This window comes from Mixophyes fleayi, chromosome 6, assembly GCF_038048845.1.
Source record: "Mixophyes fleayi isolate aMixFle1 chromosome 6, aMixFle1.hap1, whole genome shotgun sequence".
Classification (NCBI taxonomy): Eukaryota; Metazoa; Chordata; class Amphibia; order Anura; family Limnodynastidae; genus Mixophyes; species Mixophyes fleayi.
In genome coordinates this window covers 222,691,359-222,697,358 of record NC_134407.1, presented here as the reverse complement: position 1 = coordinate 222,697,358, position 6,000 = coordinate 222,691,359, and positions in this window count along the sequence as shown.

The window sequence follows — 6,000 nt, the reverse complement described above, 5'->3', positions numbered from 1 at the left end:
AGCACAGTACATTAAGCCCTTTCTGCAGCAATAGAGATTTCTTGCTCACCAACATATAGTTACATCTTTAAACATACTGAGTACTGAGCAAGGTACAGCAGTAAACATCAGATTAAAAAAACATTTGCCCATCTACAGTCTACTTACCCTGATTTGTCAAACTCACAACAACACAGAAGTGGTAGCAAGGTATTTTTAACTACCACTCTAATTAGGTAATTAAATGCCGGTGCGAACGCCAGAGAGTATGGTGAACAGAAATCATTAAGAGCTGACAGCTGCGTACCAATTAAACAAGTTTGTTTTTGACTAAAAGTCATGCTGGCATGTTACCTAAGGTTCTTCATTGTACGGTGAGTCGATATTTAAACTATTATTACATATGTCAATAATGCGCTTAGCTTTTATTACTGTGCCAATAATAAAGAATAAATTGATTGGACTATAATTATATTCCCTAAAAAACATTTACATGTATTGAATTAACATGTGTAAACTTAATGTGTGACACTATAGTGTAGTGGTTATGTATTCCACCCACCAGTACTAAGTGCAGGAGTTCGAGCCCACAGGGCAACCATAAGCACAGAGCCATTTATGAGGTTCCATTAAGCATACTCAGTAAAGTATAATATGAATAAAAATACACAAATGCTTGTAACATAGCGCAAGATGTGCATTTTTTTTTATATATTTTTTTCCCCCCTCAATTCTTAACATGGACAAGTCTTTCAGGGTCCTGATGCGTTTGACAAGCATTTTTTTATTTTATGTGTGTGTATGTAGGGTTATGGTTTTTATAGCACCTTATCCGTCATTCCGTTAACAATAAATGCAACCGGCCAGATTTGACAGACCTAAGACAGCGATTCAGCTGGCCGAAAAAGTTATTGTGCAGTTTGGTGTGTGTTTTCCTATCTGAAGTATACCTTAGTGGATAAAGAACTAACCTTGCAATGATAAGGTAATGAGTTTGACCCCCGATTCATGTGTGTATGTGGCTTACCTTTGTTTATGTCAATGTTTGAGCGCATTTACTCTACTCTGTGACTTATGTAAGAGTGCTTTTGTATATGGTTTGATGTTTAATCTGCCTATCTGTCATGTTGAACATTGTGATCACTTACAACAGATGAAAGGAGTTGTAGCAAAATACTTTATGGCAAAGACATAGTAAATCTATACTCTCAGAAGTAGAAAAAGAGAACACAAAAATGGTAGCAATATTATTATACTTTTGATTTGTATTAATGAACATGGATATAATTCCATATACATACATTTTTACTCACCATATACCAGTTCCTACCATGTATAATATGTGAAAATATTTGGAATTTTAAACATCTTTTTGAAGGACACCAACTTATTATATACCCTACGTATATAATAAGTTGTTGTCCTTAAAAGATGCTCATCTTTCATTGTTATTCTATTCTGATCTCATCACTACTTGTACAGTGGTGTAGCAGATAGCCAAGGCACCTTTGAAGCGTGCAAACATGTGTTCAAGACCTCACTAATTCACTTGTGTCTTAGGGATCCTTAATTAAGGATTAAGGATATTTCCTTACAATATTTGTGTTGGTGATAAAACTTACCCTGTGGTAATCGAACACTTCGTTTACAATAGCTAATAAAATGCGTGTAAATTCCTTGAAAAAGTGTAGTTATTCTATGTGTATTATTATTTTATTATATTGAAAAGCCACCATCAACAAGTGTCAAATCATCCATGTTGCATATTGACACTAATGTTAATTGTTAGTTGCTGAGAATCAAAAGAGATTTGTAATCAATATTTATGATAAAGCAGAATGTTTGCCTAACAGTTTTATAACAATTTATCAAATTAGCCATGCACTTTGCAATCGATTCCAGCAGCCGACATGAATGTGGAATGGAGTGTGCACTCCATTCCGGAAGGCACAATGAATGTGGAATGGAGTGTGCACTCCATTCCGGAAGGCACAATGAATGTGGAATGGAGTGTGCACTCCATTTTGTAAACTGTCATGAATGTGGAATGGAGTGTGCACTCCATTTTGTAAACTGTCATGAATGGGGAATGGAGTGTGCACTCCATTTTGGAAACTGTCATGAATGGGGAATGGAGTGTGCACTCCATTTTGGAAACTGTCATGAATGGGGAATGGAGTGTGCACTCCATTCCGGAAGGCACAATGAATGTGGAATGGAGTGTGCTCTCCATTTTGTAAACTGTCATGAATGTGGAATGGAGTGTGCACTCCATTTTGGAAAATGTCATGAATGGGGAATGGAGTGTGCACTCCATTCTGGAAGGCCCAATGAATGTGGAATGGAGTGTGCACTCCATTTTGGAAACTGTCATGAGTGGGGAATAGAGTGTGCACTCCATTTTGTAAACTGTCATGAATGGGGAATGGAGTGTGCACTCCATTTTGTAAACTGTCATGAATGTGGAATGGAGTGTGCACTCCATTTCGGAAGGCACAATGAATGTGGAATGGAGTGTGCACTCCATTTTGTAAACTGTCATGAATGTGGAATGGAGTGTGCACTCCATTTTGGAAACTGTCATGAATGGGGAATGGAGTGTGCACTCCATTTTGGAAACTGTCATGAATGTGGAATGGAGTGTGCACTCCATTTTGTAAACTGTCATGAATGGGGAATGGAGTGTGCACTCCATTTTGGAAACTGTCATGAATGGGGAATGGAGTGTGCACTCCATTCCGGAAGGCACAATGAATGTGGAATGGAGTGTGCACTCCATTCCGGAAGGCACAATGAATGTGGAATGGAGTGTGCACTCCATTTTGTAAACTGTCATGAATGTGGAATGGAGTGTGCACTCCATTTTTTCTAAACTGTCATGAATGGGGAATGGAGTGTGCACTCCATTTTGGAAACTGTCATGAATGGGGAATGGAGTGTGCACTCCATTTTGGAAACTGTCATGAATGGGGAATGGAGTGTGCACTCCATTCCGGAAGGCACAATGAATGTGGAATGGAGTGTGCTCTCCATTTTGTAAACTGTCATGAATGTGGAATGGAGTGTGCACTCCATTTTGGAAAATGTCATGAATGGGGAATGGAGTGTGCACTCCATTCCGGAAGGCACAATGAATGTGGAATGGAGTGTGCACTCCATTCCGGAAGGCACAATGAATGTGGAATGGAGTGTGCACTCCATTTTGTAAACTGTCATGAATGTGGAATGGAGTGTGCACTCCATTTTGTAAACTGTCATGAATGGGGAATGGAGTGTGCACTCCATTTTGTAAACTGTCATGAATGGGGAATGGAGTGTGCACTCCATTCCGGAAGGCACAATGAATGTGGAATGGAGTGTGCTCTCCATTTTGTAAACTGTCATGAATGTGGAATGGAGTGTGCACTCCATTTTGGAAAATGTCATGAATGGGGAATGGAGTGTGCACTCCATTCTGGAAGGCACAATGAATGTGGAATGGAGTGTGCACTCCATTTTGGAAACTGTCATGAGTGGGGAATAGAGTGTGCACTCCATTTTGTAAACTGTCATGAATGGGGAATGGAGTGTGCACTCCATTTTGTAAACTGTCATGAATGTGGAATGGAGTGTGCACTCCATTCTGGAAGGCCCAATGAATGTGGAATGGAGTGTGCACTCCATTTTGGAAACTGTCATGAGTGGGGAATAGAGTGTGCACTCCATTTTGTAAACTGTCATGAATGGGGAATGGAGTGTGCACTCCATTTTGTAAACTGTCATGAATGTGGAAAGCAGTGTGCACTCCATTCCGGAAGGCACAATGAATGTGGAATGGAGTGTGCACTCCATTTTGTAAACTGTCATGAATGTGGAATGGAGTGTGCACTCCATTTTGGAAACTGTCATGAATGGGGAATGGAGTGTGCACTCCATTTTGGAAACTGTCATGAATGGGGAATGGAGTATGCACTCCATTTTGGAAACTGTCATGAATGGGGAATGGAGTGTGCACTCCATTCCGGAAGGCACAATGAATGTGGAATGGAGTGTGCACTCCATTTTGTAAACTGTCATGAATGTGGAATGGAGTGTGCACTCCATTTTGTAAACTGTCATGAATGTGGAATGGAGTGTGCACTCCATTTTGGAAAATGTCATGAATGGGGAATGGAGTGTGCACTCCATTCTGGAAGGCCCAATGAATGTGGAATGGAGTGTGCACTCCATTTTGGAAACTGTCATGAGTGGGGAATAGAGTGTGCACTCCATTTTGTAAACTGTCATGAATGGGGAATGGAGTGTGCACTCCATTTTGTAAACTGTCATGAATGTGGAAAGCAGTGTGCACTCCATTCCGGAAGGCACAATGAATGTGGAATGGAGTGTGCACTCCATTTTGTAAACTGTCATGAATGTGGAATGGAGTGTGCACTCCATTTTGGAAACTGTCATGAATGGGGAATGGAGTGTGCACTCCATTTTGGAAACTGTCATGAATGGGGAATGGAGTATGCACTCCATTTTGGAAACTGTCATGAATGGGGAATGGAGTGTGCACTCCATTCCGGAAGGCACAATGAATGTGGAATGGAGTGTGCACTCCATTTTGTAAACTGTCATGAATGTGGAATGGAGTGTGCACTCCATTTTGTAAACTGTCATGAATGGGGAATGGAGTGTACACTCCATTCCGGAAGGCACAATAAATGTGGAATGGAGTGTGCACTCCATTTTGTAAACTGTCATGAATGTGGAATGGAGTGTGCACTCCATTTTGTAAACTGTCATGAATGGGGAATGGAGTGTGCACTCCATTTTGTAAACTGTCATGAATGGGGAATGGAGTGTGTACTCCATTTTGCCAGCCGGAATGGATAGGGAGTGATAGTAGAAAATATAACGGACTAGGCATACCAAACTGCAGTGTAGAGGCCCATAAAAGCCAGGCCTCTTTACTGAAGAGGCAGCAAGCAGCATAGTGCACTATTTTTTTTATAACAAACCGACTATTAATATGTGTGTTTGTTTAGCAATTTTTTTTTGTATGTGTTTTTTCATACGCAGAGTATGCTTCTAAAGGCTTTTAACAGTTGTTTGCGCTAGGTGTTTGGGATTTAAACATGACCCTGGCCGTTATTAACTTTTGTCAAAGATTTGAGACAGGAGTGACGTCAGTTTCACTCAACTGGAATAAGGGAACGCCTACCGTTCTCAAGTAAAAATGTATAACGCCTACTTTACTCAAATGGTGTCTCATCTCTGCCCAGTCCGCGCCAACTCTCCGCCCATTCCCACCCCTTTGTTCTCAAGTGGTCAGCAGCCATCTCAAATCTATTTGCGTTGTCCTTTGAGATTGCGTTGACTTTGAGAGTAGTATCTGCCGTGATTGCGTAGCGCAAGTGGCGTTTTGCGCATCTCAAGCGTCGTTTCGCGCATGCGCAGAACAAATTAGCAGATGCGTATGCGTTTGCGTACCTTGATGAATTGGGCCCTTAGAGAGAAAAAAATTGAAGCCCCAACCTGACTGGAAAAACTATGTTATAAATGAAGCCTTTCATCAGACTTTCTAAATCTTATTTGAAGATCAGATCGTGATCATTATTAAATGATTACACAAGACTGTAATCATTAAAAGTTTGGCAATCTGTGTGTTTAAAATAAAGGGAAGTGTGTTAAAGACATAAATAATATAACAGTACAGAGCACAGCAAAGGAGAACACCTTCAAATTAGAGATGAGCGCACTCGGATTTCTGAAATCCGAGCCCACCCGAACGTTGCCGATCCAAGTCGGATCCGAGACAGATCCGGGTATTGGCGCCAAATTCAAATCTGAAACTGAGGCTCTGACTCATAATCCCGTTGTCGGATCTCGCGATACTCGGATCCTATAAATTCCCCGCTAGTCGCCCCCATCTTCACTCGGGCATTGATCAGGGTAGAGGGAGGGTGTGTTAGGTGGTCCTCTGTCCTGGTAGATCTCGTGCTGTGCTGTTTAGTTCTGTGCTGTGCTGTTTAGTTCTGTGCTGTGCTGTTTAGT